Genomic DNA, 12,866 nt, shown 5'->3' with positions numbered 1-12,866 from the left:
AACGGTTAATAAATGACTAAACGTTAGTCCAATCGCAACCGATGTCCATAGTTAATCACAGTATGAAGTATGACCTCCACGGGCATGTATTCGTTGTGGCGTATAAGCAAACAGCCTCTGAAAGTCATCTTGAGGAATGAGACTCATGCTGTGTCAGTTCCTGAAGAATGGTGGTTGGAAGCTCGTGCGAAGTAGACATCTTACCGTCACATCCCAGATATTCTCTGATGTGTGACAAATCAGGAGACAAGGTAAGCCAGTCAAGGAATTGCGCATTCTCTAGCGTTTTTGTGGAGTGAATATCAGAATGGGGCCTTGCATTATCCTGCTGAAATATCTTATTTTATAGTCCATGGAGACTATGACAGCATACATCTTCCCTTTAATTACCAAATCAGGGCTGTTGTCATACTGGCAGCGCTGCAGACCACAATTCCAGATGGATCAGAGGACTGAGTCTCTTTCTGTGACATTTTACCAGGTCGTATAAGGACACATTGCCACAAACAGAAGGGAAGCTCATCGCTGAAGACCACAGAATACCACGAGCATCCCAGTTTACTTTGGCTCTACAATAAGAATGCCGCCTTTGCCTGTGGAGTGGTGCCAGCAGCAAAAGACGCATCACGAAAGGTAATTTCTAGTAATCTGTTCCTGACAGTTTGACACATCCCATCCGGGCCGTTCTAGGACCTTCTCACTGCCTCGTCCATCTGAAAAGTACCGTGCCTGCTTTTCTTGTCACTCTCTTGTCCCGAGTACATCTCGTCACCACTCGTTCTGCGGTCAGCGGCCAATGCAGCGGACTCTTTGCGCGCTCTATGCGTATGATACTTTCATATTCCTCATACCAAAGGTTCGACCTTTCCAGAAACCCGAAAGATAGCCATAACCTAAATGTCCACATCTTCTGACCACGCTGAGTTGCGATATCCACCTGAAAAGTTTCAATAACGTTACACGCTCCCAGTAGCCACCACACACTCTAAACATTCATGGTGGTGTCTGTTTGTTCTATATCGTGTCTCTCTACCACTTTCACTCAACGACGCTCTGAGCGTGTTTTTTTAGGGAATTAACTAGTTTGAACCTGGGACCTGTTGCTGGTAAGGAGACGCCAGACCACACATGACATGTAGAATTCAGAAGAGTTCAGTGAGACTAGCGATGATATAACCAAATACTTAATGATCTCAGCGTCAGCACCACTGCACTCCCTGTAAAAAATCTTAATACTAACTAAATTTAGTGGAAAGGGTTCAAGGCTTTCCTATTTTTAGTTAGCTGGTAAAATAACGTCGAAAAAGCAGTTAAGTTTACCATTGGAAATTTTATTCTACTCACAATACATCGTTCATAAATTGCACTATTGATAAAAGGAAATGTTTTAATACAGGATGGTAAAATCCAACTGCGTTCAACAAAAATGTGAACGAATATTCCCTGAATGGGTTTCCAAGTTCTACAATGGATCGAAGGATGACCTATGCCATATCACATCTACAATCTAGGTTTAAATTAAGTTTCACAAAAGAGAAAACTATCAAAATGGTCTACAGTGACCCTCAATTATCTATAATTACTTATCTAACTTGTCGTAAATTACAGTGGCTGATGTGGCTTCTCAATAACTATATAAAAGAAAAATCATCGCGTTTCAGATCTGTTCTTCAAGTGGCAAATGTGAACACCATGAGTTTTAATTAACGATTGACACTAGTATTAAGCAAAAAAGGGGTGTAACAGATGAGTCTTCTGCAGTTCTGAGTGAAGCCTTATGCGCTCATAAATGCGGCATCGCGTGCGTTCATTACCTTGTCGGTGTTTAGGCAGCGTCAGGGTGACAGCGGGCGGCGCACCAGCCATCCAGCTCGCCGTCTCGGAACTAACTGTACTCTAACTTCTCCTTACTACAATTCACCGAAGTTGGTTTAAAAACTATCTGGCTGTGTTTTCATCTGACCAGTCAGGGTCTCAATGATAACCTTAAGCTCCGCCTACAAAAATTCTGTCTATCCAATGAGAAACGTTATACTTTTCGTGGTGGAGCAATGTTTCTAAAGTTTTGCAACGTAACAGAGACGCTAAATAGTCTCACGCTAAAACCTGCAGCTGGTGTGGTCCTTTTAGCGTTATCGTAAGATCTATACTGTTCTTCTGGAGCGCTCTATCTTTTAACATGGGCTGGGGGGTGGTCCTTGACGTAACAGAGACGCGAAAAAGCCTCACGCTAAAACGTGCGGGTGGTAGACTTAGCGGTAGGCTAGCGACGTGGGTGTCCACTCCGTCCGTTATCGTAGGGCCTTCTAGCTTAACACGGTTCTGCTCTCAGCTTCTGTCCTCGTTTCTCCCCTCGGAACTGCGTCTGCCTCACGGTGGGGAGGTACGACATGCATTTAGGCATTCTTGTGTTAGTCTGTGGCATTCCATTTGCTCACTCGTTACTTGTATTACTTTGGTTAATTTAATGTCACGATTTATTCGGAGCTATGTGACATACTACTGGATTTGCTTATCATGTCAGGGTTTTCATGGAAGGTGTTGGATTTGCCTGACACCTTACAACTCATGCCAATCTTCGTGTGTAGGAATGGATTTTTTCTGTACTGAAAATCTGTTCATATAAAGATGAAATTTTAGTGTATACGTTATACTGAATACTGCTACATCAGTTTGCTACAGCTCGGTCAGGGTATTCATGATGTAACAGTTTAAGTTTCAATGTATGAAATAAGTGATGGTCAATAATTCACTCTGGCCAAAAGTAGCTAAACATAATTCCACAAATCAAGACCTGTCGAGGTACAACAGATTTCCTGTCGTGGTTTATCAGTGTCTAGGAACACATATCATCTCTAAACGGTGAAGTAGGTGTTCTAAATGTCGTCCATGCGTTCTGAAATGAGTTTTCGAATCCTTTCATGCAGTCCTGGGGAAATCTGTAAATGCTGGAAGGCAGCTTCATTCCGAAAGCGTAATTCCGCAAGAAAGTTGAACTCGGTAGCGTAGACCAGCATTTGACATAAGCACCCACACAAAAATTCACGGTTTTTAAATCCTGTGGCTTTGGAGGCCATGGCACAAGCCCTCCTCTACCTATCCAAAGTTGACCATACGTCCGAGTTAGAAACCAGTGTACTCATCAATGAAAACGTGCTGGAGCACCGTCATGCATGAACCACACGTTTAGGCGTTGGTTCAGAGGGACCTCATCAGGTACACATCGAAGTTCAGTCCACAGAAACCACATGTACCGCTGTCCGACTAGTCACTGTGGTAGTCAGGGTGGTCCAGCTATGCGGTCTCCGAGCAGTCCTGCCCAGACGATCAACGAATAACGCAGCTGATGTGATACGTGTGTTACTTTAGGATTGAAGCCGGTCCATGTGTGACGGTTATGGTAGTGAAAAATACCGTCACCGGTAAATCCAGCCCTCATCCTTGAACAAAATCCCTGCTTATAAATAGTTTTGGTGAGATAGCATCTCCTTGCCTGAATCCTCATTCAATTATGAAATTCGCGCTATCCTGATAAAGTCAAATGGAATCTCTAGCAGTGACATACATGTTTTCAGTATATTCACATAGACTGAATTAGTGTCTTCATATTCCAGAGATGTTAATACGGACTGTTTTAGAACCGGATCAGAAAACTCTCAAAATCTATGAACCGGAGACCAATTGGTAGTTCATGCTCATTCTATGTCAATATTTGCTTTCGCGACTTACAGAATGTGGGTTGTGCTGTATCTACATACAAAGTGAGAGTTTTTCTTTGCTCGATTAAAATCCAGTGCTGTTTTTCCTATGTGGTTTGTAAAATTTTTAATAGTTTGGACGTTAAAGAGGGGAGGCTGATAGGCCTATACGGACTGACGGAAAAAATTGCAATACCAAAACGGAGTTGTGCGACTTGGCAGTACCGAGAAGAAAGACCTACATATTTGACGTATATCTCTAGCGCACAGTACTCTATCTGCTGCAGCAATATGAGCAGCATTTGGCACCAAAGTCACACAACGAACTGTTACAGATCACTTAGTTCAAGGACAGCTCCGAACCAGACGCTCTGTTGTGTGATTTACACTGACCCTAAACCATCACCATTTGCAATTCAGTGGTGTCAAGCATGAGCTCTAGGTCTGTTGTATTTCCTGGTGAAAGCAGGTTCTGCCTCGGTGCCAGTATTGGTTATAAGCAGGCCAGTTGAGAGCCTGGAACCAATCTGTCTGAGTGCTGGACGAATTAGACCTACACCTGGCGTTTTGGGCGAGGGTGCGATTTTGTATGATGGCAGGAGCATTCCCGTGATTATCCCCATCACCGCGACTGCAAATTTGTACATCAGTCAGGTGATCTGATCTGCTGTATAACCATTAATGAATAGCACTCCAGGTGTGTTTTCCAACAGAATAACGTTCGCCCACACACCGCTGTTGTAACCCAACATACTCTACATGGCGTCGACATGTTGCCCTGCCCTATACAGTAGTAGTAGGCTAGTGGGGTTACCAGCATAATTTTGATATCTTATTGATCTGCAAAGTAATTAAATTGATCAATTGATCACCCCTGCCCACCCATGCCCACCCCCACCCCCGACCTCTCCCACTCCCACACTCAGATCACATGTGTTTTTCTCAGCCTCCACGTACTCCAGTCCCCTCCTCCCTCTCCCCAGAACCTACCCTATAGGCAGAAATTTTGAATGTTGTTGTTGTTGTTGTTGTGGTCTTCAGTCCTGAGACTGGTTTGATGCAGCTCTCCATGCTACTCTATCCTGTGCAAGCTTCTTCATCTCCCAGTACCTACTGCAACCTACATCCTTCTGAATCTGCTTAGTGTATTCATCTCTTGGTCTCCCTCTACGATTTTTGCCCTCCACACTGCCCTCCAATACTAAATTGGTGATCCCTTGATGCCTCAGAACATGTACTACCAACCGATCCCATCTTCTAGTCAAGTTGTGCCACAAACTTCTCCCCAATCCTATTCAATACTTCCTCATTAGTTACGTGATCTACCCATCTAATCTTCAGAATTCTTCTGTAGCACGACATTTCGAAAGCTTCTATTCTCTTCTTGTCCAAACGATTTATCGTCCATGTTTCACTTCCATACATGGCTACACTCCATACAAATACTTTCAGAAACGACTTCCTGACACTTAAATCTATACTCGATGTTAACAACTTTCTCTTCTTCAGAAACGCTTTCCTTGCCATTGCCAGTCTACATTTTATATCCTCTCTCCTTCGACCATCATCAGTTATTTTGCTCCCCAAATAGCAAAACTCATTTACTACTTTAAGTGTCTCATTTGCTAATCTAATTCCCTCAGCATACCCCGACTTAATTCGACTACATTCTATTATCCTCGTTTTGCTTTTGTTGATGTTCATCTTATACCCTCCTTTCAAGACACTGTACATTCCATTCAACTGCTCTTCCAAGTCCTTTGCTGTCTCTGACGGAATTACAATGTCATCGGCGAACCTCAAAGTTTTTATTTCTTCTCCATGGATGTCAATACCTACTCCGAATTTTTCTTTTGTTTCCTTTACTGCTTGCTCAATATACAGATGGAATTACATTGGGGAGAGGCTACAACCATGTCTTACTCCCTTCCCACCAACTGCTTCCCTTTCATGCCCCTCCACTCTTATAACTGCCATCTGGTTTCTATACAAATTGTAAATAGCCTTTCGCTCCCTTTATTTTACCCCTGCCACCTTTAGATTTTGAAAGAGAGTATTCCAGTCAACATTGTCAAAAGCTTTCTCTAAGTCTACAAATGCTAGAAACGTAGGTTTGCCTTTCCTTAATCTTTCTTCTAAGATAAGTCGTAAGGTCAGTATTGCCTCACGTGTTCCAGTATTTCTACGGAATCCAAACTGATCTTCCCCGAGGTCGGTTTCTACTAGTTTTTCCATTCGTCTGTAAAGAATTCGTGTTAGTATTTTGCAGCTGTGGCTTATTAAACTGATTGTTCGGTAATTTTCACATCTGTCAACACCTGCTTTCTTTGGGATTGGAATTATTATATTCTTCTTGTAGTCTGAGGGAAACCTAACTAACCTAAGGACATCACACACATCCATGCCCGAGGCAGGATTCGAACCTGCGACCGTAACAGTTGCGTGGTTCCGGACTGAGCGCCTAGAACCGCTAGAACACAGCGGCCGGCGACAATTCCCGTAAAAATTCGTAATTCCCGCCAATATTCAAAATTTCAGATGGAAACCCAGTTATAACCAAAGAAGGGAAAGCAGAAAGGTGGATGGAGTATATAGAGGGTCTATACAGGGGCAATGTTCTTGAGGACAATATTATGGAAATGGAAGAGGATGTAGATGAAGATGAAATGGGAGATACGATACTGCGTGAAGAGTTTGACAGAGCACTGAAAGACCTGAGTCGAAACAAGGCCCCAAGAGTAGACAACATTCCATTAGAACTACTGACGGCCTTGGGAGAGCCAGTCCTGACAAAACTCTACCATCTGGTGAGCAAGATATATGAGACAGGCGAAATACCCTCAGACTTCAAGAAGAATATAATAATTCCAATCCTAAAGAAAGCAGGTGTCGACAGACGTGAAAATTACCGAACAATCAGTTTAATAAGCCACAGCTGCAAAATACTGACACGAATTCTTTACAGACGAATGGAAAAACTAGTAGAAGCCGACCTCGGGGAAGAGCAGTTTGGATTCCGTAGAAATACTGGAACACGTGAGGCAATACTGACCTTACGACTTATCTTAGAAGAAAGATTAAGGAAAGGCAAACCTACGTTTCTAACATTTGTAGCATTAACCGTCGCTGTACTGACTGACCAAGAGCAACAACACAGGATCTGGTACGTAGGACATCCGCAACTCCAAGTTAATTATCAAGTGCAACAGGCGTGAAACTCGATCCCACAAACTCACATGCGGCACCTGTACAACGCAATGTATGCACTTTCGTATTCTTGCATTAAGCATTTTGGCGGTTACATTGGTTATTAATGTACCAGAATTTCACATTTTTAATCGCTTACCTCGCGCATACTTTGCAATGTTAATCACTTAAATATCTTACGTAGACAAATATATTTCCGAAATTTTATCACTCTGCGTTAATTATTGTTTAGTGCTTCAATTTTTTTCTATCAGTTTATTTTTGTGTCTGGTCTCATTTCTTGTGGAATAGAAAAATTACAGCTGTTTTAAATTTTGGAAAACTGTCTTCCTCTGTAGACATCTTGTAAACATTTGTGCTAGTTCCGGTCGTATTAATTTGCCTCCAGCTTTAACTTTTCATTTTCTAAAACAAATATGTTTTTTTTAAATGAAAGGAAACTGAAATATTAATGTAACCTTCATAATAGAGCTGTCGATTACCCGAAGCCGGCAGGTCAGCGGCGGTGTAACCAGGGACTGCTGCGAGACTTCGACGCGACCACAAATGGCTGACGTCGCATCGAGGCTTAGATTTTAAGTTATGATCCCGCTGCCCCGACTGTGAGGTTGGCACATCGTATCATATACGTTTTGCAGGCAATGCGCATCTACCTGTACGTTCGGAAAAGGGACACGTACCACTGAAGAAAACTGAATTCCAGTCGACCAACTACAAAATCAGATGAACCTACAGCTAAGGTAACTGTCTGAGAAACGTGATTTCCTCGCCATCCTTTCAAATGACTGGACTGGAGTATGCTGTTTAAATGCAAGGCATCGTGTTGCTCAGTTGACTTATTTGGTTTCTGTTTCCGACTAGCAGTAGCCTTAAATGTATCATGTAACTAAATTGCACTATGGTTAATGATTCTGTGTAAGTTGGTTTAATTGAATTGATTTACTTTCTAACTGCTTTATTAATTGAACGCTGCGTACCAATAAAGCAGTTTTTTCCTGAAAAGCGTCTGTCTATATAGATGAAAGAGACACCGTTACGATTCGTTGCTCCACCGAGTTGTGTTAAATCGCCTTGTTGTGTATTTGAGATCGTTTATTGGTGTACTGAAACAATTATGGGTATGCATGTGTCGTAAACATTTCATCTCCTTTTTACATTCGATTTGCGTGAGAGACTTTATGGGGCCAACGTCGCCATACAGAGATGCTGTTGTCTTACAAACAAATTAGCTAAATTGAATTTAATCTTTTTAGGAGAGAAATTTAGTGTTCTTCGTTTTGGGAAAATAATCTATGTTTTTTGGTTTGTGATTTGCAAAATTAGGCCAGGAAGGTATGAATTACATTACGACAGTATTGAAAGTGGTCTCCCTACTGTCACGATGATGCACTTTAGCTGAATTAAGTCCAGTGCTTGAAAGTCAGCTGTGAAACTGGAATTTAACGTAGTGCCGTGCACCAAAACTCGGAAATATAGAACGTAATTAGTGGAGCGTGATTTTTGTGGACCAAGTTAATTATCAAAGTGCTTTTAGCTCTAGAAGTATGAGCTGTTTAATTACACGAGGACTGTTGTATTTGCTGGACCTATCTCCACAAAACTGATCTTAACCCTATCGAACATCTTTTGTCGGTGACTGTTTCAGCTCGGCCACTCAACGACAATTATTCATCTCGGTGACAATGCTTAGTGGAATACATCGCAAAGATTAAACTTTGTAACAGCAGCCAGAGGAGATCTAGCACTCTATTAAGTGGCCTGATTTTGTAATGTCCTTACATGCCAGTCTACGGAGTATGACTATATTATTATATTAGGCTTCAGACGCGTATGGCCACTTGAGATGACTAAAAACTGACTTCCGATAAAGTGGCAGCGTCTCTCTTACAAATAACGTATCATATATCTCAGTAAATCCCTTCAGTCTACGGTTCTATTATTCCCATACTAGTAATGATTTTGAAGTAATGGGTTAAACATCAGAAGAGGCTCCAATGTTAGCACTGAATAGGGGATCATGCAGGAATTTTATAAGGGGGGGGGGGGGTGGCTATGCTGCAGACTGAACGCTGAAATGCATAATCAGTCTTAAATGATGATGATGATGAAAATAGGTTTACTTATAACTATTATATCGATTATTGACTACGTTTCGAAGAGTGCGACCGTTAATCCAGTTGCTGCCACTGTCATAAGAGCTTTAAATCACACTGTGCGTTGTCCGGCGGAAGGAACCTTCGACGTAACTGTTCTTCGTGCAAAGCACTAGATAGTCCTCTCAGCAACACAAGCGAGATGCTCCAAATGTTTCTTTCGCTATTAAATACCACATCAGGTACAGAAATTATGGATGTGACACAACATATAAATGTGGAGTACGCAATTCGTATACTCGCATGGAATCTCCATTCCTTTGCTATAGCGAACGACTTCCACCTCTTGTTGATCGAGTGAAAATTGTAATAATCTCATTTATACCTCACTAAACGTGTGCATATTCAGTTACCTCCGTTTTGTTTTGAAATATGCTACAGCTTATTTGCTTCTATGGCAGTTACGCGGTTACGCTGCATTTCTCAAGTCCCATTTGATGAATGGAAATTGTAGCCTTCCATCGCTGAAATACTGTTTTACAAACATATCCTTCTTGATAACTCTCGAGGAAACAACTCTGCATGATTCGGCTAGTAAATGGTATAAGTTTCTCGACACATGCTGTCGCTTCGTAGCGGCGAAAATTAATGACCCCATCTGGAATCAAACTCCAAGCCGCTGTGTGTCAACCGCAAGCGAGGCCGCAAAGCCACTGAGTGGCGCAGATTAATAGTATTAATCAATCACGAGCAGACAAGGTCGGCCAACACGTCTGCTGTGGCACATGTTCGAACAGATATCTACAGTGGCAGATGCGTTTCGTAGCTGAAACGCACCAGTTTATAGGGTTTTCGAGGGTATACCGATCAGTCGGTATGCTGCTTATGAAAACCAGTATACGAGGGTTATTCTGGTAATAAAGTCTCGAAACATAGAAAATATTAGTTTCGTATGTATTTCACAAAGTGTGACTATACTTGAGGTTCCTATACCACGTAATACTACCTCTGTTCATACAGTAGGTGCGAACTTGTTTTTTTACATCTTACAAGCTTTTCGTCTATTATCTTCAGATTTGTTATTATGTCATTACCAATATAGGCATGAAAAGAGACAGAAGAACAAAAGAAGAAAGAGAAATATTTAAACTGGCTAAATACACAAAATATTCATGGCAGGACCGAATTAAGTACGCGACAAACAATATATAGAAGAGTGGAAACTTGCAATGGAATAGTGTTAATGTCCAAATACGTAGCGCGGTGTCGAGATCGGACATGCTTATTTTGTAAATTTTGTAAATGTTTAATTAGAATGGGGAACGCTCAGATATATTATTGCTCTACGACTAAGAATATGGAACAAATCATTTATGTACAGCCTGAGCTCCTACTTGTTATTATTTACTCGTACAATTACAGAAACTATAAAATCTTGCCTAAGAAAGAAGGAACCCATTACGCCTGACGAAGGCCAAGATTTTTCTCTTGTTTTCCTTTAGCCAGCGCCTTCCCTACAAGGGAAGAGGGGAAGTAGGCAGATTCGGCGGTTAGTTTTATTGAGAACGATAATGGGTGACCTTGTAGCCTTCCTTTTCGGGGAACACGTTGTATGAGGGAAAAAATTTACCGCAGACATACTAAGCAGTTGGAAGTAGGGAGACAACATTGCCACTGAGAGGTCCCGTTTTGGTGCACTCTGCAACACATCACTTTTTTGCGCTGGCATAGGCACTTGTTATTGGAAGAATACGTTTGTTAATACTTCTGCTTTAAGAAGTCATCTCTGGTATGTATTAGCCTTGATTGCAAGACATCTTCTTTTTCCTGGCTCTACAGCCCTTGATAGGCCTTGACATGTTCTAGGACATCATTCCACTCGTCCCCGATCATCGTCTTGATTCACCGTCCGTCTTCTTGTACGTCATCAAGTATCGAGGTCTTGATCTTCCGCTGCTTGTTCGTCCTGCTGGGTTTTGCAGTAGTGCTATTCTATTTGGGTTCTCATCTTCCACCCGAAAAACATGGCCGACCCATTTCAGGAGTTCCATTTTAATGACCTTTATGTAAAGTTAAAAATTATATCGTCTGCGCCATGCTCCATCTTCGTTAGTCAGCTCATAGATTTTGCGTAACACCTTTCGTTCAAAACATCCTATTAGCTCTTCAGAATGTTGTGTCAGTGTCCAGGTTTCTGAGCCATACATTAATATTGAAAGTTATAAAGCTTTATACAGATGACGCTTTGTTCTTCTCGATAGATTTCTGGGCGTAAATTGTGGCGCTAGCCAGTAACAGCATTTATTAGCTAGCTGGATACGCCGTTTTATTTCCATACTAATCACAGAATGATATTAGTATGGTTTCAGGATTTACCAGACTAAATTATGGCCTTGCAACAATTGCATCACGGCTTCAAGCAGGTGTAATAAGGGCAGTCATTATGACACCTAAGTCATATAATTTTAACTAGAGACGTGAAGATCTATCAGAAGTGCTTTTGGTATGTATCTTCAATGTCTCAAGAGCATATTAAATGTCTTAAGAGCATACTAAATTCGATAACTATCTTATAAGTTCCATCCTGGTTCTACATATCAAGTTTTAATGTTACTAAAACATAAATGAAATAACATGTTGAATGGACAGATATAGCTTCCAAATTCCGTTCCTTCTTAAATACCACATAGTTCAGTTGAATTTCATGAAGAATTGATTAAAGCGAGTTTAGTCACGGTTCCTCTTCCAATGGTGAGTGCAGCCACTACGTTTAGTGGAAATCATAAATTATCAAAACCTAATTCAAGGCAACGAACACTTAGTTTTTACGAGTACATACAACGACCCAGTTGCATTTCTGTTAAACGCTTCAGATGAAGTTCGGTAGCCAAAGTAAATCTCAGTCAGGTAAATACATGGTCAAAACTGGGGAAAAAGTCGTTAAAGTTTAACATGGTGTTCAGTGTGTTAATGTTGTTGTCTGGATTCGCGAGTTTGAATTTAGACGCTACGGAAGACAAAGTCGTAGCAAGGTCAAATTGCTTCATAGGCACTATCAGGCTGTCGTAAGAAGAGACGTAAAGAGAACGCTGTATTTGAGAACAAGAAAGAGTGCGACAGGATTATTACAAAAGAAAGAGAAAAATAGGACTTGAGAACAGAATTGCAACAAAAGTGGTAAATCATATTTCTAGGGAAAAGACACAGAATCATGGAAGACAGGCTGACTGAAAATGTTGAGGAAACATTCTAAAGGAAAATAAGTAATTACGTATATTAATATTCAGTCTTGGGGAAAAAAGAATTGTTGACGGAAGATAGCGGAGAAATTTTGGATACAGTTAATAATGAAACAGAGATAACACAAATTAAAGAAGGTATTTCCTTAGCTACAGATATAGTAAAAGGTTCTGTCAAAAGTTCTTCAGAAAGTGGAAGAGCTATGGGAATTGGAGGAAACCTAACTGAACGGTTGAAATTTGTTACAGAATAACTGTACGACCGTTGGAAAACTTTGTAAAGTATGAACTACACTTGCATCTACACAGATTCTCCGCAAGGCACCGTACGCTGCGAGGCGGAGGATACCTTGTACCACTACTAGTTATTTCCTTTCTTTTTCCACTCGCAAATAGAGCGAGGGAAAAGCAACTATATATATGCTTCCCTATTAGCCCTAATTTCTCTTATCTTCATGGTCCTTACGAGCGACATATGTTGGCGGCAGCAGAATCGTTTGACACTCAGCTTATAATGCCGGTTCTCTAAATTTTCTCAATAGTATTTCTCAGAAAGAACGTCGCCTTCTGTCTAGGGATTCCCACTTGAGTTCCCGAAACATGTTCATAACAATTACATATTGTTCGAA

The sequence above is a fragment of the Schistocerca gregaria genome, chromosome 1 (genome assembly GCF_023897955.1).
Source record: "Schistocerca gregaria isolate iqSchGreg1 chromosome 1, iqSchGreg1.2, whole genome shotgun sequence".
Taxonomy (NCBI): domain Eukaryota; kingdom Metazoa; phylum Arthropoda; class Insecta; order Orthoptera; family Acrididae; genus Schistocerca; species Schistocerca gregaria.
The sequence above is the reverse complement of the archived record's forward strand: the minus strand, read 5'-3'. Positions refer to the sequence as shown.